The 26189-nt window shown below is 51.0% G+C and overlaps 1 protein-coding gene across 3 annotated transcripts in view; it reads right to left on the bottom strand.

Annotated features, from left to right (window-relative positions):
- LOC138580732 (lateral signaling target protein 2 homolog) overlaps positions 1–26189 on the bottom strand; it is a 407454-nt gene that overhangs the window by 41355 nt on the left and 339910 nt on the right. The gene's annotated exons all lie outside the window — the stretch shown is intronic.

Raw genomic sequence — 26189 nt, forward strand, 5'->3', positions numbered from 1 at the left:
TCCCCTGCAATACTGGTATCCCGCCACACCGCCGTCTCGGCCTCCGCCCATTTTTGGAGATCCCTCCACCAGACCTCCACTCGTGGCTTATGACACTCCTTCCATCCCATGGCAATCCTACGTTTAGCAAGCACATAAGCCAAATCTTTCAATTTCTCAACATGTCTGAGTTTACGCGCTCTGGGATATCCCCCCAGTAAGCAGGCCCAGGCTGAATCCACTTTGAGCGTGATACCCTTTCCTGCCAGCTTCTGCGCCACTTCACCCCAGTAGCCTGCAATTACTGGGCACGCCCAGAACATGTGTATCATGTCTGCATTCTCCTCGTCACACTTGGGGCACGCCTGGCGTCCAGTGTCCCGAAATTTGGATATTCTCAAGGGGGTCATGTATGCCCTGTGCGTTATATAAAGCTGTATTTGCTTAAACCTGGCATTCCTCGATACTTTTTTATGATACCCCAAGGCACGCTCCCACAACCCATCTGCCATCGGGGCCCCCATCTCTGTTTCCCATTACAGTCTCAAGTGCACTAAATCACTCCCAACCTTTGTCATCAACATCTCGTACAACCTAGAGACCTCATGCCCGCCCTCCGATGTGTCGTATAGTATCTCCACCGTGGCGTCCGGTTCATCGGCCAAGGTAGTTTCAGGCCACCTACTCCGGATCTCCTGCACTATCCTGTGATATGTTACATATTGAACCCTGTGCAATCCCGACACTGCCTCTAGTTCTTCGAACTCCATGATGGTCCCATCCTGCCAAATATCTCCCATGGTGACCAACCCCACTGACTCCCAGTATGTCCGGATGATTGCTCTGAGCTGCCCGTCTCCCTTCGCCAGTGCGACCAGTGGTAACTGCGGCACACACGGCAAAGGGTTACCCATCATCCGGCAGGCCCGTCGCCACATGTTCCGTCCCAAAGCTAGCATTCTAGGACGTTCCCTCATGCATGCATTAGTCACCCAGATCACCTCCCGCAGATAAAAAGGGGAACAGTCCCTCCCAAACAGCCTGTGTTCAGGGGTCTCGTCGTCAGAGAGCCACCTGGACACATATTGCAGCTGCGCTGCCACATAATAGGCCTCAAAGTTCGGCAGTTTAACTCCGCCCTTCTCGTAGAAGTTCTGCAGCTTCCACAGTGCGACTCTGTTACGCGTGCCGTGCCACAGGAATTCCCTGCAAACACTATGTAGCCTCACAAAAAACTTCTTAGGTATCATATAAGGGATGTTGTTAAAATAATGCAAAAGCCTGGGCAGTACCACCATTTTAAGCATAGCTCCCCGGCCCATCATCGCTAATGGTAATTTTCCCAGAACCTCATGCATTTCTCGATCTTCCCCACGGCAAGTTCAGTGTTGTGCTTGTGTTCTTCCTCAGTCGTGTGATACACGTCTATTCCCAGGTATCGGAAAGAGATCGTCGCCCACGGGATCTGCAACACTGGCAACCTCTCCACCGGAGTCCCCACATAGCCACCCTGCGGAAATAGAGTGGATTTCTGGGGGTTTACTGCTATACCGGACAACCAGGCATACCTCCCCATCACCTCTAAGACATACTGCAAATTTTCTTCTGGATATCTCAGGTATAGCAGCATATCATCTGCATACAGGGATATAAGGTGACACTCTCCTCCTACATCGATGCCAACCGGGTCATATTGCTGCCGGAGGTAAATTGCTAAGGGTTCTAGGGCCAGGATGTACAACATTGGGGACCAGGGACACCCCTGCCTAGTGCCTCTGCCCAACTGCCATCTCTCTGACACCACTGCACCCGTGCGGACCCTGGCCAGTGGTGCACTGTATAGCATCTCGGCCCACCTAACGTAACCTGGTCCCATCCCATACCATCTCAGAGCCGCCAGCAGCCACGGCCACCGAACAGAGTCGAACGCTTTAACCGTGTCCAATGCCACTATCGCCATTTCGCCGTCGTCACTACATCCCCATTCGACCACCCTGTGGAGGCGTCTGTGGTTGTGAGTAATGTTCCTGTTTGGGACATAGCCTGTCTGGTCAGGGTGGATCAACTTGCTGATCACTCTCCGCATTCTAGTAGCCAGGACAGCTGTCAGGATCTTGCCGTCCTGGTTCAGCATCGACAAGGGCCTGTAGGAGCCACAACCGTGTCCCGGTTTATTTGGCTTGGGGAGCGGTATTATAATCGCCTCCCTGAGTGACTCCGGCAGCCGGCCCACCTCGTACGCTTCGTTGAGCATTTCCAGCATGGGCGGGAGCACTTCCTCCGCATATACTTTATAAAATTCACTGGGGAACCCATCCGCCCCTGGGGCCTTGCTGGTGGGTAACTGCCTCACAATCTCCTTCAACTCTTCCAGGGTGATCGGAGCATCCAGCTCCTCTCGCTCCTCGTCACTGACCCTGGGCAGGCCTACGTCTTCCAGCACTTCGTCTATCTCCTCCTGGCTGCCCCCCTCACAATCTTCGTATAAGACCGTATAGTATTCCACGAATGCCCTGTTTACGCCTTCTTGGGTGTCCACCTCCTCACCCTTTTCATTGATTACCAATCTGATCGGGGATCGTGGGGTCTCGCTCTTGTACAGCCAAGCTAGAAGTCGGCCCGTTTTGTCTCCCCCCGCATGCAGTCTCTCAATATACTTTCTATAGTTCAGATTACAGAGCCTGTCCCAATGTTCCGCACACTTCTGTTGCAATTTAGAGACCGCCTCCGCATCTATCCCACCACCTTCCAGCTCCTCCTCCAGCTCAGTCTCAGCTCTATGCAGATCCGCCAGGACTCCCCCCATCAATCCCTTGGACTTCGCAATGGCGATCCCCCGCATTACGACCTTAAAGGCCTCCCATAAGGTGCCAGCCGACTTAACGCTACCTGTGTTCACCTCAAAATAAGCAGTTATCTCCTCCCTCATATCCTCTCTGAAGGCAGGGTCCTTGAGCGCCTCCGCCCTGAGGCGCCATGTTGGTATACGCGCTCGTGGGGAATACAGCTGCCATCGCATGACCAGGGGCGAGTGGTCAGAGAGGACTCTCGCCCTGTAGTCTATATGGTTGCACTCCGCGACTATGTCCGGCGTGGCGAAGAAGTAATCAAGCCTCGTGTGCAGTTGATGCGGGGCCGAATAATGCGAGTATTGCCTCCTGCCCGGGTGTTTCGCTCTCCACACATCTACCAGGCCAAAATCCGCCAGCAGCGTCTGCAATACTTTGGCCGCCGGGCTGGGCTTAGCCATCTTGTCATCCGACCTATCCTCCCTGGGATTCAATACACAATTGAAATCGCCGCCCCAAATCACCGTACCCCCCATCCCGACACTGAGCTTGGTGCACAGTGTCCTAAAGTATGTCGCCGTGTCCTGGTTAGGCGCATATGTGTTTACAATGCACACTACTTTGTTCTCTACCAGCCCCCTCACCATAACCAACCTCCCATCCGCCTCCACAACCTCCTCAATTAGCTTAAATGGGACATGTGGCGCCACCCACACCAGCACTCCTCTGGCATAGGCGGAGTACGTTGATCCTACCACTGTCCCCTTCCACTTCCTCCCTACCAGCTCCAGTTTCTCTCGCTTTAGATGCGTCTCCTGTAACAGGGCTACATCTATCTTTTGCCTCTTAAGATACAACATGACTTTATTTCGCTTCAGATAACTGTTAAGCCCTCTAATGTTCCACGTTAATATCCTAAGGTCCCCCATGGTCTATCAGTAGTTTCCTCCCCCCATCCGAGGCAATCCCTCCCCACTATGCAGACACCCAATCCCGATTTCACTCCCAGGCTCTCAGGCATCCCTGTGTTCGGTCCTCTCTGGGAAACCCAAATAGAGAACCCGACAGGGTGTCACCCCACTAACAGTGACTAAACTAAACACAAAAAAGGGGTGTAAAGAGCGGCCTCTGGAGGCTCCTCTCCCTCGCAACCATGTCCGTGCTCACGGACCATGTTTCATAACCACTGACGCGCACATGTTCTCCAGCGAGTTCAATGACTATATTCAAGTCCCAATGTTCGTAACCCGACCGGGCCCACAGCGTTACTTATCTCGTCTTTTTTTCGCCAGCCGTCTGAACATCTGGCTCCTGAGGGCAGTTTTGCGCATCCAGCCACTCCATGGTATCCTCCGGAGTGTCAAAGAACAGCAGCTTGCTCTTAAAGAAAACCTTCAGTTTGGCCGGATAGAGAAACATGTATTTAAACCCCGCTTCCCGCAATCTCCTCTTTACCGATCCAAAGTTCATATGACTGCGCTGTACCTGCAGGGTATAATCGGGATAGGCAGTTATGTTCGCCGCTCCTCGTTGTATTGTGCCTCCCTTGCGGAAGTGTTCGAGGATCCTTTCCCGGTCCCGGTAATTAAGGATCTTGGCGATCACTGGCCTGGGCGGGTTTCCCGGCGGTGGCTTCCTAGTTAAGGCCCTGTGCGCTCTCTCCACCGCAAAACCCTGCGACAGGGTGCCTCCTGTGATCTCCTGCAGTAGCATGTTCTCGATAAATTCTGTGGGATTATGGCCCTCAGTTCCCTCCGGCAGGCCCACGATACGGATGTTGTTCCTCCGGGCGCGTCCTTCCGCCTCCTCCGCCCTACTCTCTAAATTGCCCACACGTTGCACCAGGGCATGGAGTTCACGCTTTTGCACGGCGCAGTCCGCCGCGGTAGGGCCTATTTCTTTTTCCAAAGTCTCCGTGCGCTCTGCCAGAGCACGCACGTCCTGCCTTAGGAGGTTCACGTCCTCCTGCACCGCCCCAACCTGGAGTTCCATTGCGGTCTTCAGTTCAGCCACAGCGAGCTGGAGCTTAGTCTCCCAGGTCGCTTTCAGGTCCGCGATCGCAGCGAGGACCTCCTGGTTCGCACCCCCGGCGGCCATTTCCTTGGCCTGAGTTTTATCTTTGCTTCTGGCTCCGTCTGGGCCGGGCGGCGTCTTAGCGTATTCGTCGAGCGTGGGCTGTTTGTTCTTCGCTCTCAGGAGCTTATTAGACATGTCTCCCGTCCTTCTATCCCCGCTCGGATCTGGGGCAGGGTGTCACAGTGCGCTCTTCGGGTGTCCCCTCGCTATCGCCACATCTCCGACACGAAGTTCCTTTGTCCTCCGGCTCCCCCGGCCATCTTGTCTACTACCTAGCTAGGCCAGGTCGCGTCTCACCCTTTGAAGCAAACTTTAGGCCATGAAGAGTCAGGGGCACAGTTTCAGGTCACACCGCACGCTCCCCTGCTATCCGCACGTCCGGTTACAAAGTACCTTCGGCCAGGCCCTGCTCCCTTTCCAGGTCCACGCCGTCGGCCTCGCGGGCCCGGGTGTCCTTAATGACCACGATGCACCCGAGACATGCTCCTTCACTACCACCACGCTCCAGTGCGATCGTCAGGCGCCCAGATCAGTCACTCCTTTGTTCCTTCGTTAAGCGGCGGCGGCCATTTTCTCGTTCATCGCACTCTCGCCTCCAAGTCTTCTCTTAGCTTCTTGTTGCGCTTTCACGGTGCAGGCCCGTATCAAAATGTGTCCACACGTGCACCCGAGATTCATGTACGCAGCCATATCAGTCTCAGCCAAATTACATCGGTCCTTGCACGGTTTTCAGTCGGATAATGTACGGATCTGCGGGAGCCCCCGTACAGACACGTCCTTTCACATGGCTTCCTAGCCACGCCCCCCTATTTTGCATAGTTCCTCTGGAGGAGGGGTCAGATTTTTTCCCACCAATGCCTTTAGATGGTGGAATAAAGCACTGCTTTTCCAAAAGTCAGCTCCCTAGACTGGGAAGCATCCAGGCTATAGAATTTTGAGAAGGTGTGAAGTGAAGACCAAGTTGCTGCTTCGCAAATGGACCTTATTGGGACACCTCTTTGAAGGGCTGTGGAAGAGGCGATGCCTCTGGTGGAATGAGCCCTTAACCCTTATGGTGGGTCTTTTTGTGCTAGTCTGTAGCATTCTGAAATGCAAAGCACGATCCAGCGTGAAATTGTCTGTTTTGTTACTGATTGACCCAGTTTTCTTCCTGTGTAGCCTATAAACAACTGGTTGTCTGCTCTAAGCCTAGAAAGTCTAGAGATGTAAAAGCTTAAAGCTCTTTTTGGGTCCAGTCTGTGTAATCTTTCTTCCTCCTTAGAAGGATGAGGTGGAGGATAGAATGAGGGTAAAACAATTTTCTGACTTAAATGAAAATCAGATATTACCTTCGGTAAAAATGATGGTTTAACCCTCAACACAACCCTGTCCTTATGGAACACAGTATAGGGTGGCCCAGAAGACAGCGCCTGCAATTCGCTCACTCTTCCTGCTGATGTTAGAGCAACTAAAAAGGCTGTTTTCCATGTTAATAATCTTAATGGACATGTGTTCATAGGCTCAAAAGGGGCACACATTAAGAATTTTAAGACTAAATTTAGATCCCAAATCGGTACTTGAAATGGGTGAGGAGGAAACACATTAGTGAGACCTTTTAAGAATTGTGTTATCAAAGGAATTTTGAAGTAGGAGCATTCTTCCGATGAGTGCTTGAAAATGGAAAGCGCTGCAAGGTAACCTTTTATTGTTCCGATATTCAGACCTCTATGTGCGAGGGTCAGAAGGAAAGATAGTACTTCCAGAATAGAACATGGAAAAGGATCGACATTCTTTTCCCTGCACCAGTTGCAAAACTTTTTCCAACGGCAACGGTACAGAGACTTTGTTGCTGGCCGTCTTGCCGAAAGCAACACCTCCATAACATCACCTGGAAGGTTCCAATCCCTGTATCTCAGTCTTTCAGATACCAAGCATGAAGGTTGAGTGTTCTGACCTCTGGGTGGAGAACCTGACTTTCCATTTGAGAGAGAAGGTTCTCTCTCTGAGGAAGACGTACTGGAGGACAGATGGACATATCTAGAAGGTCCGGATACCACGTTCTCCCGGCCCAATCCGGAGCAATTGGGATCATGCGGTTCCCGAAGCGTCTCAGCCTCTTGATGACCGGAGGAATGACGGGAATCGGCGGGAACGCGTACAATAGTGGGAAATTCCAATCCACCACGAACATGTCCCCCAGGGCTCCTCTCGGGGAAATTCCCTTGAGCAATACCTTTCGCATTTTTGGTTGGTACTGGTTGCGAATAGGTCTACCTGAGGGGTTCCCCAAAGGGCGAAGATCTCTTGAATGACTTCCTGAGCCAATTCCCATTCGTGGGATACCGTCCTCTGCCTGCTCAGAGCATCTGCCGTCATATTCTCTTCCCCGGCTAGATGAATTGCCGTTAAAGAGATTCCTTCCTGAATCGCCCAATACCAGAGCTGCATTGCCTCTCTGCACAGGGGTAGTGACCCCACACCACCTCTTTTGTTTAGGTAGTGCATGGCCACTGTGTTGTCCGTCATTATCAGGACATTCTTTCCCCTGACAGATGGCAGGAAGGCCTTCAGCGCTAGTCTGATTGCCCATAGCTCCAAAAGGTTGATATGTAGTTTGGACTCCGATGGAGACCAACAACCGTTTATTGTCAAATCGTTGGCATGTGCTCCCCAACCCAGGAGTGAGGCGTACGTCACTACTGTAATCTCCGGCCATGGTTGCCAAAAAGGTTCTCCCTTTAGGATGTTCTCTGCACAAGTCCACCATAGAAGGTCTTGTCTGACCTTGTTCGGAATCTGAAGAAGATCCGTCATTTGACCCGAGAACTGGGACCAATGAGTCTTTAGGGTCCATTGAAGGACCTCAAGCGTGCCTCTGGCACCAGAAAGATGCAGGATGCCATGAGGCCGAGCAACCTTGAAAAGTCGTAAGCCTGGAGATTTTGGGCATTTTGGAATTTGGAAACCATCTGAAGAATGTCTTGAGCCCTCGTCTTGGGAGGTGAGCTCTTTCCCAAGGATGTGTCTAATACAGCTTATGTACTGAAGCTGTTGGGAAGGTGTCATTTGAGACTTCTTTAAATTGAGGGAGAAGCCCAGTTTGTGGAGGAAGTGGCAGGTGACTTTCAGATGATCCGGTGCTTGCTCGGCAGAGCACGCTCTGATCAACCAATCGTCCAGGTAGGGGTAGACATGAATCCCCCTCTCCTGAGGTGCGCTGCCACCACTACCATTAACTTGGTGAAGACCTTCGGGGCAGAGGTCAACCCGAATGGCAGGACTCGAAACTGATAGTGTGAGTCGCTAACTACGAACCTCAGGTATTTTCTGTGTTTGAGATGAATCGGCACATGAAAATAAGCATCCTGGAGGTCCAATGACACCAACCAGTCCTGGAGTTGAAGGGCCTGAAGGACCTGAGAACGGGTAACCATCTTGAACTTGTCCTTCCTGAGGAACTTGTTCAAGTTTCTTAAGTCCAAGATGGGTCTCAGTCCTCCGTCCTTTTTGGGGATCAATAAATACGGGGAGTACCAACCCCTGTTCCTCTCCACTGTCTCCACTGCAGGTACTGGTTCTATAGCACCTTTCTCCAGCAGGGTTAGAACTTCCTGCTGTAGGAGCGGGTTTGAAAGTTTCAACGGGTGTCGCCTTGGTGGATTGCTTTGAGGTTGCTTTAGAAAAGGAAGGCAATAGCCTTGGGCTATTATTTCTAGAGCCCAAACATCTGAAGTAATGGCTCGCCATTCTTGCAGATGCTGGGACAGCCTGCCTCCTACAGGTGTTTTGTGGTGCAAGTCCTCAAAGTGGTTTTGTGGCAGATGTTGCAGCTGCTGATGGCAAAGAGGCTGCAGCTGAAGCTGGCTTAGCATGTTTTCCTCGTCCACCACGAGTGGCCTTTCTTTGGCCCCTTTGAATGGACATTCATCTCGTCTTCCCGTACGAGGTGTAATAACGATAGGATCGTCCCCTCCATGATTGCCCTTGCGCACGAAAAGGCTGAGGTTGCCTAATAGCATCTCCTAAAGATTTGGCCGCTGCTTTTGAGGTCTGCAACCTCTCAAGGCTCTCGTCAGCCTTGTTGCCAAAAAGGTGAGACCCGTCAAATGGCATGTTCAGGAGTCAGTTCTGTACGTCCGGTGCAAAACCCGACTTCCGTAACCACGCAAACCTGCGCATTACCGTGCTAGTGCCCATGGACATGCTTACACTATCCGCAGTGTCCAATCCAGATTGAAGGGATTCCTGCATGGCCTCCTTTCCATCTCTAACGATGGATAGGAAACCTTCCCTTTCCTCCCCTTTTGGTATGTGCTCCGCCGCCATTGCGATGCACTCCCACAGAGTGTACGAAACTTTTGCCAAAGCACATGTGGAGTTGGCAGATTTTAATGCCGTGCTCCCAGCTGAAAATACCTTCCGTGCCCAACCATCCACACGCTTATCGTCCCTGTCTGGAGGGATAGACGGGTACGCAAGTCTGTTGGAACCTGTGGCTGCCTGTATGACCAAACTCTCGGGAGTTGAATGTTTTGACAGATAGCCGGGGTTGCTACTGGCTGGGCGGTATTTTGATGCGAGGGATTTATTTACCGGAGGAATAGAATCCAGAGTTTCCCAATTCCTGGCCACCCTGTTTTGTAAAGCTGCATGAAAAGGTAGTACTGGGTCTTCAGTGGGACCATGGTCCGATATGTCTGTTAAATCGTCCTGGACGAATTGGGCTGGTGGTCTAGCCCATCCCAAGTAATCTATCACCTTGGTCATTAACTGACAGTAAGATGGACTGGCATGCTCTCCTGGATCTGGTCTACCAAAGTTATTCTCAGGATTATGTAACGACTCCACCAAATCCCTCATTCTGCTTTCCTCTGATATCAAGCATTCTGGAACATTTTGGGTGCCATATTCCAGTCCAAAAGGTACATCTTCCTCCTCGGATCTCTCCTGTTCCTCAAAAATTGAGGTCAAGGATTTGAAAAACTCCTTCCTAGGGAGAGGCTTGAAAACCTTCTCTGGGAGAGGAGGAGGAAGAGGTGTAGTACCAGGTTTTAAAGAAGAAACATGTTTTGTAGTTTTCTCCGTTTTTCTGGCTGCCCTGGCTTGGTTGGAGCCTTTGGCGCTGAAGGTTTCGACGTCGATAAAGGCGTCGACGGCGACGATGACATAGTGGTCGTTGACAGGGTCTGCTTCGAGGGCGTTGAGGCGGCCTTCGATGGTTTCCCCTTCGAGGTGTGATAGGTCTCGGACAGCGTCAGTGATCTCGAGCGGTCGACTCGACTGTTTATCGCTTGGCGTCCTGGAAGGTTCCCTATCCTTATTTTTACGATCACCCGGGCTCGAGGGCGCGCGGGTGTCGGAGCGATAACGCTCCCGGCCGGCTTCCGAAGAAGGCGCGGACCGAGGCTTCGCCTTCTCAAACACCTCCATCATTTTGACCCTGAATGCTTCTCACTCTTCGGTAGACTAATGTTTTGTGGGGCATTTCATTTTCCTAGACTCGTCTGACAACGAGGTGGAGGGAGACCTATGGCGTTGTTTCTTCGACTTTTTCGACGAAGACGAGCGATGAAAATCGCTTCGGGATCTAGATCGATGCCTTTCGCGTCGAGGAGATTTTTCCCCATGGTGTCTCGACTCGACGCTAGAGGCTTTTCGATCCTTCCGACCTACCTGTAGCTTTCCTCTCCTTTCTCACAAGGCCTTCCCCGTCATCGCCTGACACTTCGAACAGGCCTCCATGTCGTGGCCTTCCCAGAGACACCACAAACACTCGCAGTTGCGGGTACGTGATCGACATTTTTGAGCCGCATGACTTGCATTTCTTAAAACCCGATCTCGGGGTCGTGGTCGGCGTCGATGACAAGGACATAATTACTTCTCGTTATATTATATTTCTGGACAGAACTCGAGGCGCGCCGAATGTCCGAAGCAACGGAACTGAGGCCAACGGGTGCCGCACGTGCTACTTATACACCCGATGACGTCACCCTCGACGGAGGCCTTCGAGGGACCATCGACTCGACGACATCGACGCACGGCGCCCTCTGCCGAAAAAAATTCCGAAGAGCAGCAAAGCTGGATGGAATACATCTAAGATGTGAAATACGTTGGAGGACACAATCCACTCGAAAAGGGATGAATTGAAGAAACTCGGGAATGGGGATGTAATCAGAACTAAAACACATTTTTTATGAAAAAGGCGATAAAGCTGATAGGATGCTTGCAGCTAGACTCAGAACACAGATGGCGGAGAGATGGGTGGAAGGCCTTAAGAGCGGAAGGGGCGAAATAATTAGGGCATCAAAGGAAATTGCAAACCAATTCGCCAGTTACTACGAAATTCTCTACACTGCAGAGGGTGTACAGGGGGACGGGGAAATGCAGGAATATATAACAGAGGCAGGTCTGACTCGTATCAAGGACGCAGAACAAGCTAGCTTGGAATCTGACATAAACCCAGAAAGAGACTCCCGCCGGGGGGAGGAGGAAGTGTGCTAAGCATGAGATTTTATAAACAATTTGCGGATGTCTTGGTCCCACACTTGGCTAATCTTTTTAATAACATACGTAAAAAGGGAATTGCACCGCAGTCTTTCTCCAGAACTCACATAGCGGTTATCCCCAGGGGGAGGGGGGGGAATACCACATCATGTAAGTCATATAGGCCCATATCTCTCCTGAATACAGATGCCAAAATATATACGAGAGTCTTAGCATCCCGCATGGAGAACATTATGCCACGCCTGGTCCACCCAGACCAGGTGGGCTTCATTAAGGATAGACAAGGGGCAGACGCGATGTGGAAGACTCTGAACATAATGGAACACACAATGGGCGATGAAGGAGAGCAGCCCCTCCTTAGCATGGACTCAGAAAAGGCATTTGATAGGGTACAATGGGGCTTTTTGTGGTCTGTATTGGAGAGCATGGGATTCGGCAACATATTCATAAGAGGGGTCCGGGCACTGTATAGATCCTCAATGGGGAGGGTAGTGGTAAATAACAATATGTTTAAAGAGATAATCATGACCAGCGGTACAAGGCAGGGATGCCCCCCGTCTCCCCTTTTATACGCCCTCTCCATGAAGGTGCTAGGGAATAACATTAGGAAAAACCAGGGAATTAGAGCGATACGGGTGGAAGCGGAAGAATATAAATTAGCAATGTTTGCGGATGACATTTTACTTTAACTAATCCGAAAGATGATATCACGAGGGTCCTCCAAGTAATCTGAGAATTTGAAAAGTGGGCGGGTCTCAAAGTAAACACTGACAAATCCACTTTTTTTTGTGGAAAATTTGGTTTTTATTAAAGTTTTTTTTATAATTATGACATAACTAGAAAAATGATACAAACATTGACATGTATGAAAGTAAAGTCACAAATTCCCTCCCCTCTCCCTCTCCCATACCATGGTTGATTGGATGATAACAGCAGGGTCCAACACGTTATCCTAAAGCACATTGCGAGCATAAGGTATTCCCAAAAAAAGAGGGGGCGCTCAAAACGTAAGGTCCAACATATAAGAGCCACATTTCCTGTTACAACAGATCTCTCCCCGCTCTGGAGGGAGTGTGCAGACAGTGATGTTCAGATCGGAGGGACCATCTGAGACGTTTACTTATGTCTTAAGCTGTTCTCCCATATTTATCAAAAAATGGCAGCCATATGCACTCGATGTTAGACTTGGATTCATCGATCAAGTGAGTTAAGTACTCCATGTCATAGATTGCCCGTACTTTCAATACCCATTCCCTCTCCCCCAGGGGTCTAGGTGATTTCCATTTTTGGACCGAGCAGCATCTAGCCACGACTAACATGACTTGCGACATGTGGTCGTGTTTCACCTTTGGACCCCTCTTAACCTCGATACCAAACAACACTAGCCAGGGGGACAGGGTTCTCTCCATTCCATCTACCCCTTTTATCCATGATAGGACCTCACTCCAGTAAGTTTGTACCACCTGACACTTCCACCACATATGAACATAGTCCCCTTTTTCAATGTGACATTTCCAGCAGTGGGGGTCGTAGCCTTTTCTCATTCTGTCTATCCTCTGTGGAGGGTAGTGCCATCTGTGCATCAACTTCAGGGCCTGGTGGCAGTATTGGGGCGCGGTTGTGGAGCAATTGGACTGCCTACAGATCTTGGTCCATCTTTTTTCAGTTATGGGAGTGCCTAGGTCTTTTTCCCCATTGTACCTGGGAGGATGGGGGGTCCCGTGGGGCGGAGAACAACAAGAAGCTATAGAGCCGCGATATTACCCCTTTGGTCCCTTTGTGTGTTATGAGGAATTTCTCAAAGTCTGTTAAGTCTCTCCTGAGCGTATCTCCCCATCTACTCTCAGTAAGGGCGCTCTTAAGTTGCAGGTATCGAAAGGGGGAGAGGTTAGGGAGGCCCAGGGCATCCTTCAGGTCCCCCAGGGATATGAACACCCCCTCCGCCCAGAGCTGTCCGGCCCTACAAAGGCCTGCTTCGTGCCATTGCTGGAAGGCTAGTGGTTCGTTGATCCCTTCCCAAAGCGGAGGAGCCCAGATGCAGCTTAGGGGTGAGGGCCATCTTGTGAGCCACCTGAGGTATCCCCCCTCTTTCCATATGGACCACAGCACCCCCAGCACTGGGTGTTTCAAAAGCCTTCTCTGGATAGATGCCTTGGGGACCCACAGCCACTCGTCTAGCGTGACCGGGGAGAAGAGCGTGTTGTCCAATATTACCCATTGTTTCTTTGGGCCCATCACAAGTGGTCAACAAGGATTCGCAATTGTGACGCCTTATAATAAGTGTCTAGGTCTGGGAAGTTAACTCCACCCTCATCTTTGGGTCTTGTAAGAGTGTCATTAGCGATCCTGTGGGATTTTCCGGCCCATAGGTAGCGGAGAAGGGCCCGCTTGACCTCTAGGAGGAATGGTTTCGGTATCTGGGTCAGCAGCATTGGAAATAGGTATAAAAATGTAGGGAGGATTTCCATTTTAACGGAGTTGAGGCGAGCCATCCATGAGAGGCCGGATTTCGACCAGCGTTCTAGGTCACGTTTGATCGCCCCCCCAGAGGGGCGTGTAATTTGCCTTGAAAAGATCTGCTAGATCTGATGGTATCTGGATCCCCAGGTGACAGAGTCCCTCAGTTTGTTTACAGAATGGGAGGTCGTCAATATATTGTCTCTCCATCTCATTGAGCTGGCCCACTGGGAAAGCAACTGATTTGTCTACATTTACCCTGTAGTCCGCAAGGGACCCATATCGTTCTAAGCTATTCAACACCTCAGGGACTGATTGGGATGGGTTAGAGAGGTACAGGAGGACATTGTCAGCAAACAGGGTTATTTTATAGTCAGTTTCCTCTATTTTAATACCCTGGATCTGGTTGTTTCCCCTGATCGCTATAGCCCAGGGTCCCATCACTAGTGCGTATGAGGGGAGACAATGGGCACCCCTGTCTTGTGCCTCTCTCCAAAGGCAAGGGTTCCGACTCTCCCCCACTCACCACCACTCTCGCGGAAGGGCGAGAGTAGAGGGCCGTCATCCATCCCCGCCAATTGGGTCCCATCCCCAAAGACACCAGAACCCCCTCCATGAAGGCCCAGCTCACCCTGTCGAATGCCTTCTCTGCGTCTAGGGACAGGAGAAGAGCTCCCTCAGATTTCACTCCTTTTGAGCTCAGTATGTGTAGGGTTTTGCGCATGCTGTCTGCTCCCTGTCTGTTCATTACAAAACCTACCTGATCAGGGTAGATCAGTCGGGGGAGACACTTTTCTAAGCGTGTTGCCAGGATCCTGGTGAAGATCTTAGCATCTGTGTTCAGAAGCAAGATGGGCCTATATGAGCTACACTCCACAGGGTCCTTGCCGGGCTTGGGAATTACTGTGATCATGGCCTGCAGGAATGTCGGTGGGATGGTCTCTAAGGTTTTAATTTGGTTAAACAATTTGGTTAGTGGTTATATTAGCTCCGATTGGAATTGTTTGTAGAAGTCAGCTGTGTATCAGTCACCCTGTGGGGTCTTGCCTACTTCAAGCCTTTTGATGGCCCCCTCCACCTCTTCCTCTGTTATTTCCTTCTCCAGTGTCTCCCTCTCTAGGTCTGTGAGCTTAGGTAGGGGGTGGTCCTTGAGATATCTTTGAATCTCATCTAGTGATTCACCCTTTTGTTTAGTATAGAGAGCCTTATAAAAGGCATCAAATGATTTGGCTATGTGCTCTGTTTTTATCTGGATGTTACCCGCCCCGTCCCTGACCCTCCTTATCCATCTACCCGCCCTGTTTCCCCTCAGCCTGTGTGCCAAGAGAGTTCCAACCTTGTCCCCCTTCTCATAGTACCTCTGCTTTGTGCATATCATTTTTTAGACCACCTCCCCAATCACGTTTGTATGCAGGGCTTGTCTCTTCTCTCTCATTTCGCTCCAGAAATTCTTGCAGTCCACATTTCCTTTGGTGAGCTGTGCCCTTATAACCCGCAGGTCTTCCCGGAGTTTAGATTCTATCAGTGCGCTCTCTCGTTTCTTGCTCGAGCCCTCTGCAATGAGGAGACCCATAAAGGTGGCCTTTGCTGCCTCCCAGACTGTAGCCATTGGGATTTCCCCTGTGTCGTTTGATATAAAGAAGGCTTCTATTTCTTTCCTTAGGAATTCCCTAAACACCTGGTCCCTAATGAGGGTGTCGTTACAGCGCCACCTATATGATTTCAGGGTGGCTTGCAATCGCCATTCCATAACGAGAAGTTCATGGTCCGACCAGGTCACCGATTCAACCGTAGGGTTTCCAAACTCTCCTCCTCCTCCATCTGATACCAAAAATAAATCGATTCTAGTATATGTTTGGTGGGGATGGGAGAAAAACGTGTAACCCCCAGGGGCTTGCCAGCATTTACGCCATACATCCACCCAATAATATTCTTGTAGGAGGTCCCTCATGGCAAGGTTATCCTTCGTGGGGGCTTTCGGTCCCCTCCCTCTGGCCGACCACCAATCCAGACGAGGGTCTGTGATAAGATTGAAATCTCCACCCAGGATCATGGCCCCCTCCGCCCACTCATCCATGACTTTGAGAACTTTATGAATCAACTTGATTTTGCCAGCGTTAAGTGCGTACAGGGTGGCTAGTGTGACACGTGTGCCCTGAGATAACCCCTTGATCCCCAGGAATCTGCCTCCAAAGCCCCTTTTCGTCTCAACATCATGAAACGAAATCGGCACGCTCAAAATTGATGTTGAGCGTGCCGATCCGTCCTTCAACCATGATCGTCGCTACCCTTGCCCTGTAAAACTTCAGTGAGTACCCCCCTTGTCATCCATAAACTTGAGCCCCAGAACCATGGCATGGCCTTTTCCTTTTTTCCTCCCTCCTCCCATCCCTAGTTCCCTGTTTCCCTTACCCGTTTTGTTAGGCATTCGTCTCCATCGCCCGACAAACATCGGGGTTAGTCAACGAAACACCAGGGCCGCTGCCCGGGCCCTGGAAGAGAAAATGGTGCAGATCGTACCCTCCGCATTTTTCATTCAAGAACGTTTCCCAAATTTAGTTGGGATTTAATCTCCCTGCAGGACCTCATTCAACTTTCCCCTCTTTGCTCCAACAGCTTGTATTATGTCCCGTGGATCTCGGGACCCACCGCGGGTTAGCTTCCAGTGTAAATCGGAGGGGATCTCTTCGATCTTGGAGGTTACACTCGGATATCCTTTGAAAAAACAGCACCTCTCTGTATCTCAGACAGGTGGGCCCCAAAACCTTCAAATATCAATTTCAACATAAACCTCGCCAACCGTGGCAACACCCAAAAGGTAACATGCAATTCCCCCCAACCTGGCGGAGCCCACGAGGATTGTGAGAGCGATTGCATTACAAAAGAATAATATCACATTTCATTTCTTTCTCCCTCTCCCCTGTGATCACGTGGGTCCACCGCAACCCGCCGGGGGATGTCTAGTTTTTTGAAATTACCGAGTGCCCTTCACTTTGTGCTTCCCCTGGCTTAAGTCAGGGCCCCGTGGGGCCTGGCTCAGGTCCCTGTCAGTTCCGCTCTGTTCCCTTGAGGTTCCTGGGGAGTCCCCAACCAGCTCGTCGATGGCTCTTTGGATGCCTTCTTCCGTCACGAGCTGGTGGTTCTCGCCCTGCCATTCGAAAGATAGGTAGAATGGGTGTCCCCAGCGGTACAGGACCCCCTTCTCCTGTAACCATCTACTGATTGGTTCGCATTTTTTCCTCATTTGCAGCGTGAGGGCGGACATATCTTGGTAGATTGCCACCCTGGAATTATCGTATTGTATATCTCTTAGAGTCCTCGCCCTTTCAAGTATTCTTGCGTTGTCTCTATAATAGTGGAATCTCGCCAGCACAGAGCGTGGGCCCCTACCACCTCCACCAGCTCGATGGACCCTGTCAATCAGGATGGTTTCCCCGGAGTCAGTTCCCAAGACAATCCTAATGATCTCCTGCACTTTGCCCTCCAGACCAGTCTGGGTCTCCCCCTCCACCTCCGTCAGGCCGAAGAATCGCAAGTTACTTCTCCGTTCTCGATTTTCCATGTTGTCAACTTTGAGACGGAGCTCCCCCTCCTGTCGCTGTATCTCCTTGAACCCCTGCCTCCATCTGTGTTTCCAGGAGGTCGGTGGACGCCTAATTATTCTCCACCCCTTCCATTCTGTCCTCCAGCGTGGCGACTTTGGTGGTAAGATCAGCCAACTTGGCTCCCATGTCCGTTCTCATCCTGAAAGGGGCCCCAAGGGGACCCTGACGTCTATGGAAACAAGGCGGGTCACCACACACGATAGAGACGCCAGACACGAGGTATTCCCAAAGCTAGGGTTTTATTGCAAAGCAAAAGTCTCAGTTGGCCAACTCGGTCTCACGCCCCGCGACGTGTATCTCTAGACCTCGAGGGACACAAGAGAGTGAATTACGTACATCAGTTACATATATACAAAATGCATATCAAAGAATCAACTATGACATGGTTAACACCCCTCTTCATTGGGTTTCTTTGAACTTGGTGTGATGATGGACATCTCCGACCACAATGACACCTTCAAACATCTATTCTAGTAACAATTTGCAATTTGTGAGTGCGTAGGCATCTTTCGGTTGTTGAATAGAACATGGCGCTTCTGTTCTTGGAAGCGAACTACATACAGAGGGGGTTGCATTCCAGTCCTTGCTATCTATCAGGTGCTATTCGCGTCCTGGGAGCCGACATGCTCTAGCGGGCTCGGAAAGGGGGGCCGTTAGAAAAGCATAATTCAAGCCTTTAGCGGTATTATTATAACATATTCTACCATATAACGAGACTGGCTGGCAGCTGTGAAATGATTAAATGCCCTGCGGCTCTGCTTCAAGGCTACATAAAGGAGGGAGCCGGGCATTCTTCCTGGCACTGCCTACGTTTGTGTTTCAGCGAAACTCTTGTTATCCTCTCGTCCCTGTGGCCTTGTCCTTTTCATATACAGACAATGTTCCACAGTCGAGCAGTGTAAGCGGAAAATATACTGCTAAGCAATAGGAACAGAAAGCAATGAGCAATGGTTAGAAAACAAAATGGCGATTCTTGTTACATCAAAATGGCTGTTCATTAGAAAACTCGAAAACCTATATTCTGTCGTATCGTGCATGAGACGGTTGGCCCACGGCCACCAAAATGCGTTTGCGGTCTCAAATTAGATTTCTAGACTGACAATCCCCCTGATTTCATCTTGGATCGTCTGGATGTTATTCTGCATGGTGTTCATGTGAGGGGCCGGCGTGGGTGAGGTGTTGGTCTCCATCTCTGGATCTCCGGGTGTGAATTGGTATTTTGCTAGGGTTTCTTTTCAACTCATGAGGTGTTTCCGCCCCCTGGTCTTTGTGGTTTCTTAATGTTCCCAGTGATCTCTCCAGGGACCCGGGGCTTATTCCCCTGCCCCCGCCTCAGCTCCTATAGGGTGTCACAGGATGGGCGAGTCCTAGCGGTTAGATTCGCTTTGTGGGTGGTCCTCACGTATCACAGGGGTCAGTTTTGGGGTTGCCTGTGCACCTTACTCCTTATGTCTTTTAGGTTTGCGTCTGTGGCTGAGAGGTGATCAGGCACCTCGAGTATTAACCTACGTGGGGCCTCAGGAGACCCTCAATTGTGTCTCTACATACGGTGTCGGGTGCTTCTTCCTGCATTGGCACTCCCATGTCAATGGCTCTCCAGTGTGGCGGTAGGCAGGGCAGTGGCTAGGGTAGGTGGCCTGGACCCCAACTCCCTCTGGTTGTTAGTACTCACAGTTACACCAGCGTGGGCTTGGGGGATCTGTTTTGGGGTCGCTGGAGTGGTAGCTCCTTAAGCGATCACTTGGGTCTGGTGGGCTCCGCTGTGGATGGAGGTTGAGCCCCTGGACAAGGGGTGGGGCCAGTGGGGCGGAGGGTAGCCTTGTGGGGGTATAGTACGTTCAACGCTACTGGGGGGAGCCGGGTTCCAAGCTGTCCTGCTTCACCAAGGGTGATTAGCCCTGTGGGGGGCCTGCCGCATTTCAGAAGGGCCCAGGCGCGCTCCCATGTCGACCCGGACCTGTATAGCGTGTGCCTCAGAGGGCCGTGTCCCAAAGGCAGCTGAGAGGATTCCCTGGGGCACTTGGTGTTGTAGAGCCCCCCCCGTAGCGGGGAGGAAGAACAGAGGGGGCTCGAACGCACTCCTGCGACAGCTCAAGCCGGTATGTAGAGATGCCGATGGGGGGCTCGAGGAGCAAAGCGGCGTCAGCGGGGCACCCGGCAATGAGAGCCCAGGCGTTCCCCGGACCTTCCCGCCTCTTGGATCAGCTCTCCCAGCCGCGCCGGGAGCGGGAGGCAGGCAAGTCGCGGGCGCCGGGAGCGGGAGGCAGGCAAGTCGTGGGCGCCTTGAAAGGCAGCGGTCCAGATCCCCGAGGGGTCCCAGTGATTTCCCGGTTCTGCAGGCAGGGCCAGAGGGTGCGGGTTCCGGGATACACAAGTATCTCCGGGATCCGGGCACCTCCAAGGCTCGGGAAGGTGTCAACGGGATCCCCAGTTCCGACAGCTAGATGTCCTCTTTGTTGGCAGGTAGCATTCCTTTTTCTTTAAATACTCCAAAGTTCTCCCGGGGCCTTCGGGGAGCAGATCGATCAGGCAGCCATCATGCCTGCACCCCCTGGTGGCCTCCCCCACTCTTTTTTATATAAAAGCATGGGAAGTGACGACCACAATGAGGCCACAATAGAGGGAATCCCAACAAACTACCAGGGGCTTAGATATCTGGGGATCAATATCACGATTGCCACAGGGGGACTTAATGATGCCAACTTTCTTCCACTCGCGAAGGAAATAAAGAAAGCCATGGAGAGATGGGCGCAATTAACTATATCATGGCTGGGTCGGGTGAACGCCTCAAAGATGGTGGTACTCCCGAAACTATTATATTTCTATCAAATGCTCCCGGTCACTATTCCAAAATGCCACTTTGTGGAAATGAAGGGGATGATCAGTAGGTTTGTATGGCAATGTAAAAAACATAGCATACAGAATACTGACCCAACCGAAAGAAAAAGGAGGGGTAGGCCTGCCAGACATGTACGAGTATTACCGGGCCTCACAATTCAGGGTGCTACTGCCACATTTGAGAGAAGATGCCCAAAAACAATGGGTGGCGATTGAGAATTACCAAGTGAGGCCAGCTACGTTGGGGGGAATGGTTGTGGGCTCCAAGGAAATCTTTCCCTAGTAGCGTCATTAATCATTTTGCCATGGGCACCCTCCTTCTGTTATGGTGGAATAAGGGGGAAATGAAACAACTCGAGATGTGGCCGTCGCCGATGAGCTGCATATGGGTCCCCCCAATTCACAATGACATAGGAGACCCGATAAGGTTCCAGAATTGGTATGAGGCAGGACTCAAAATGGTGAAGCCAGCTGGGTGCATAACGATACAAGACCTTGAATCCGGCTTAGAAATAGGCCCTCTGGAGGCATTTAAATTCCTGCAGCTGAAAGGGACCTTGCTGGCAGGGAAACGGAACGAACAACTACAAAGAGACCTTACACCTCGTCCTCTCCTGCCCCCCGGAATGCATTCTGAGTGAGTCGATTTTCACAAAGGGGCTCATTTCCAAGTTATATATAACCCTGGTTGAAGCTAAGTGTGCCAAAGTGGAGGGCCCGAGAAGGAGGTGGGAAAACGATTTGGGGTCACCGGTGTCAGACGCACTGTGGTCCTGAATTTGTGAGGGTGCCCATAAGACCGCTATCTCAGCGCAATATAAACTGCATGGACTGAAGTTGCTTCACAGGTGGCAGTGGGATCCCAAGAGACTTTCGAAGATGTTTCCCCACACAAGCCCAAAGTGCTGGAGAGGATATAATATGGAAGCGGACTACTTGCATATGTGGTGGTCCTGCCCCAAGGCGCAAGTCTTCTGGAGGGAGGTCCTGGGCTGGATTAAAAAGGTGGAAGGAGTTTCAAGGAACAATGATCCCAGATTGGTTCTTTTTGGCCTGTAAATGCAGGACAATCGATGGAAAAGAGTATCACATGAACCACTTTTTGCTCCTGGCAGCGAGAGCCTGCATAACGATAAGGTGGAAATCTGAAACCCTCCAGACGGAGCAATTGTGGGTGAAGAACTTTACGAAATGGAAACTTAACGGCACAACTGCATGATAGGGCATCAAGCAGAGAACCTGAATGGGCCCCCTTCAATGAAGACTATAAATGAAGAATGACTAGACGGTTTCCGACGACTAAGCGACATGCGTACTCGAAAAGTCTACTATGCTTCCAACTGTTGAGTGGTTAATTTCGAAAGGAGGGATAGGGGGGGAACGTTTGAGGGGGGGGTGGGTTTCATGTTGTTGCTATGACTGTGTTGGGGTGGGGGAGAAATTTGTTGCACTGCTGGGTTGTATAACAAAATGATAAAAAGGCAAACCACTGCCACCAGCCATTCATCGAGGAAAGGGTAACAAACATTTTACATGAGAAGCTAGACAAAGGGGATACCAAGTGCCCCCTCCAGCACCCTATTGTGAGATAGTGTGTGCTGGGTCTAGAAAGTTACAAATGTAAGTAAAGTCAATTTCACTTTACTGCTCTGGGAAACAGTAGTTTATCCCAGAGAAGGTTTTTAAACATTGGGGAAATCTGAAAGACTTCCACGTGCCACTGCGCTGAAGGTGCTGTGTGACAGTGTAAAAGATGATGCCTATGGAGTTTGTCAGACTCCACAACCAAAAGAAACACAGTTCAATATCAAATTAAAATACATGAGAGAGTGGGAAAAAAGGGTCTCACTCTCTCCAGGTTAAAAAAACAAGTCCTCAAAATCCAGCAAAGCTGCTGGGGATCTCTAAGGTGGAGTGAATTAGCACATTTCTGCGAATTCTCCCTAAAAGTTGCTGTTGTAGGATTGGCTGGTGTTAGGAAATAATTCTCTTTCTGCAACTTTCCCTCCATAGTTCCTATGGACCCCCCTTCTTTTGGCTATGTTTTTTAATCTGATGTGACTTTTTGAAGGGAAATGAAGCCTTCAGCTTCACATTCCTTGCCTTTTCCTCATTGTTATGGGAAACTGATCACTTCTTCAGACCATCAGTACTCGGAAACTGTTTACCTTTTCAATGCTTTTAACATTGTACACATAACCTTAGAGTGCAGTGCAATGGGAATATCTTTGTATCACCCTAGCTATTTACACTTGGGATTTTTGGTTACTTGTACATGTGCCCAAAGACAAACTGGTGGCAGCAGATACATTTTTACAATTTTTGCCTCATTTCTAGTGTGCACATTCAGGTTTACTGCATATGCCTACTAAGCGTGGCTAGTGCCCTAAAAGGGTCATGCCACGAGATTTTCAGTTGCTCCTCGCCCGGTCTGGAAATCCCTTTTAAAGTCACGCACTTGTCCGGGAAAGCTGCTGCTTTCACAGGCTAGTGATGCCTTTCTGCGTGTGGCACAGGAAGGGGCCACTGTCTAGTCCCACTCCACATATGCAGAAGCACAGTCACTCTCTCATCCAAGGGCCTGGCTCTGCAAGTGCTGGTGCCTAGCAGGGCTCTCAGGTAAACCGCCCTCCGAGAGGGGGCCAGCTGCCACCTCGGGTTGATGGAGAACCCCAGTTGTTGAAGACACTGGATCGTGACGGCGGTGTTAGACTCCACAAGAGAGTAGGAGGGTGCTCTTATTAACCAGTCTAAGTATGGGTAGACGTGGACTCCTCTCCGCCACAGGTGAGTCACCACTGGGTGTGGCCTTTGGTGAACCACCGAGGGGCCGATCTTAGCCTGAAGGGAAGAGCCTTGAACTGATAGTGCACTCCTGCCACCACGAAACAAAGGTAGCGCCGGTGTGAAGGGCGAATAGGAATGTGAAAGTATGCGTTTGAGATCGAGGGACGCTAGGAAATCCCCCTGCTACAGCTGGGATAGTACTTGTTGCAATGTTACCATGCAAAAGGTTTGTGCCTTTATAAACTTGTTGAGCACCCTTAGGCATAGTATGGGTCTCTAACCCCCTGCTTTGTTCAGCAAGCCCTTTTTTCTTACCAGGAAATAGCAGGAATACATCCCCTTCTGCATCTCGTTCCCGGGGACCTTTTCCACAGCGCCCTGTCATAGCCGAGACTGCACTTCCTGGACCAGAAGGAGCTGCAATCTTTCTGGTCTGCATACCGAAGGAATGTCTGGATGGTACTTTATGAACTCCAGTGAGGGACAGCACCAATACGTAGGATTTGATTCGAGCCCATTCCTCGAAGTTTGATAGATGACCCCCTCTGGGGTGCTGAAGTGGGAGGCTCCGGCTCTCGGCTGGTCATGCTTGCTTACCGGACTGGTCCCTAGGCTGGGAGGAGCCTCGGCATCGCTGGGAACCCCTGTAGGCCTGGGTTTGCTTCCTACTGATCCCCTGATGAATAAGCTCTTGTAGGATGAGGACCGGTATATACTGCGGCTCTCTCGCAAAGTTCTGTTATAACGCCCTTTCCCCGGACTGGCGCCTATGCTATAATGTGCTCAGGGAGCGGGCAGTTTCAGTGTCTGTCTTTATGGCTTGCAGGGCCTCATCTACCTTTCTCCCAAACAAGGCTGAGCCATTGAAGGGCATGTCTGTATCCCAGCATTGGACATCTGGCTCAAAGTCTCTGGCCTTAAGCCAACCTTATGACCACTCCATTACCCATTTGGCGATAGCCTGTGTCAGCGATGTTGACGAAAACAATGATGGCATGGTCAGATGAAATCTTACCCTCATGGAGAATGTCCAGTGCCTTTTGCTTCTTGTCCTCAGGCAAGAATTCCAACAGGGGCCCCAACTTGTACCATTACTAGCAAACATAGCAGTTCCATTACTAGCGAACATAGAAGGCGAGTACAGCCAGAGTGTTCGCCGCCTTGATAGTCGTGGCAGCTGTCATATTGATTCCCTTGCCGAATGCATCAAGGCATCTGCCCTCCTTGTCCGGGGGCACTGAGAAGGAGGAAGATGGATTGGCCGACCTCTTCCTGGCTGCCGCAGAAACCAGAGTCTGCGGTGGGCTGTGTGCAGAGACAGGCAGCAGCGCTCTCTGGAGCCCTGTATTTTTTGTAGAAACTGTCCTCCTTTGCGATATGGCAGCTAGGCCATCCTCCCAGATGTCCTCCAGTAGTGGTATTGACATGATGGACTTCCTGCGCTGTTACCTGCGTTGATGTAAGACGCTCTTCTTTCTTTGCTCATTCAGTGCCAAGCCGAACATCGTGGACGCTCTAGCCATGACCGCATTGAAAGCTCCTACTTAGTCAGGGGGAGAATCCCTGAGAGGAACCTCATCTGGCTCACCATCCGCAGTGATAAAATCGTGAATGGATCCGTTTGATCGGAATGAGTGGGCGACTAAGGCAGCTTCATAGCCATCTGTGATAATGTCGGAGAGGAGTGGCACTAGACTTGGAGCTGGACCTCGAGGTAGATGCTTCCTTGGCGCGATGGAAAGTGCTTTGGTCCTTTTCCTGCCCGACTCTCCCTTGGTACTGACCTTTGTGGAGGCCCGGTCCTTGTGGGATGACCTTGAGCCATTGCCTGAGGCTTCCTTCTGCCTTTACTCGCTTTTAGCTTGATAGTCGTGCGATCTGTACCTCTTACTTGGTGTGGTTCGCTGGGCCGTCCTGCCCTGCTGTAAAGAGGCATGACTTCATACCGAAGCCGAGTTAAAGGCCTCGCCGACATCTTCCAGCCAAGCGACGAGACGGTGATGATGGTCCTTCAGCTTCTTGGATGAGAAAGACTGCCAGATCTCACAGTCCTTAATGACCTGTTGAGGGTGAAGGCAATAGAGGCATTCTTCGTGGTAATCCTTCACATAAACGTTCAGCCCACAACGGGCACATGCCCTGAAGAGGCTCTGTCACGCCCCCATCATCCACGCATCCCGTGGACACACCCCATAAACCAGCCCCCACTACCACCACCAAAAAACATGCCAGGACATACTCTCACCTGCAGGCCTGCCGGCAAGGGGTGGGACAAGGTCAGCGATGCCGGTTTCTGCCTCATTTCCCATCCCGGCGTTGGCAGTTGCCGTGGAGACGCGCCACGGGCATTATACAACGTCTCCGTTGCCGGCGCCTGGAAGCTCCTCCTCGGCACGTTCGATCATGTGATGGATGACGAGAGTCACGTGATCGCTAGTCAGCGTTCAAAAGCGACGCGCTGACTGCCATCCAGCGCTTCACAGCTGATCCTGTTGGGCGCATTACGGATTACAGACTACTACTTGGCTATTTTGACCTCGGATTGATCTTGGACTCGGATTTGGTTCCTCCCATGACGGTACCTTTGCGTGGAACTTAATCCCTTCTGGTTACGACCTCGGCTCCTCCCTCGGATTGATATTTGGATTTCCCTTGCTGTACCTTGCTGGAACTGTTTCTCCTGGACTCGACCACGGTTTTGTCCCCGGACTGCTATTGGATTGCCCTTTTGTTACAAACTCTGTTCTTGGATCACGTACCTTTCAGGACTCCCATACCTGATTGGCTCACGGTTTCTGGCTTCAACGTCAGGTGGTGATTACATCCTCCCAAGTGCATTTCCAGGCTGCCATCCTGTCGTCAACCTTGCCGGCTGCCTCCGATAACATCCCTACACCAATATTGGGTACCGACCAACTCCTAAGGGTAAGCCCCATTGTAGATTTCTTACGTATTTATATTCAAGTCTAGGGTTCTGTGTTTATTATCTAACCCCGTGTTTGCCTTACAGTGGTCGTGGGGGGCATCTTCCGGCATTCCTGGTTCCGGCCGACGACATTCACCACCTGTGGCCTCAAGGACCGCTCTGGCAGTCATTTCTTGTTTGCTCGGGTGGTACTTGGGGACGGAGGTATCATCGTCTACACGACCATCAAGTCTTGACAGACTGTGAAGC

Source organism: Ambystoma mexicanum, chromosome 3p, assembly GCF_040938575.1.
Source record: "Ambystoma mexicanum isolate Mex_15411 chromosome 3p, UKY_AmexF1_1, whole genome shotgun sequence".
Classification (NCBI taxonomy): Eukaryota; Metazoa; Chordata; class Amphibia; order Caudata; family Ambystomatidae; genus Ambystoma; species Ambystoma mexicanum.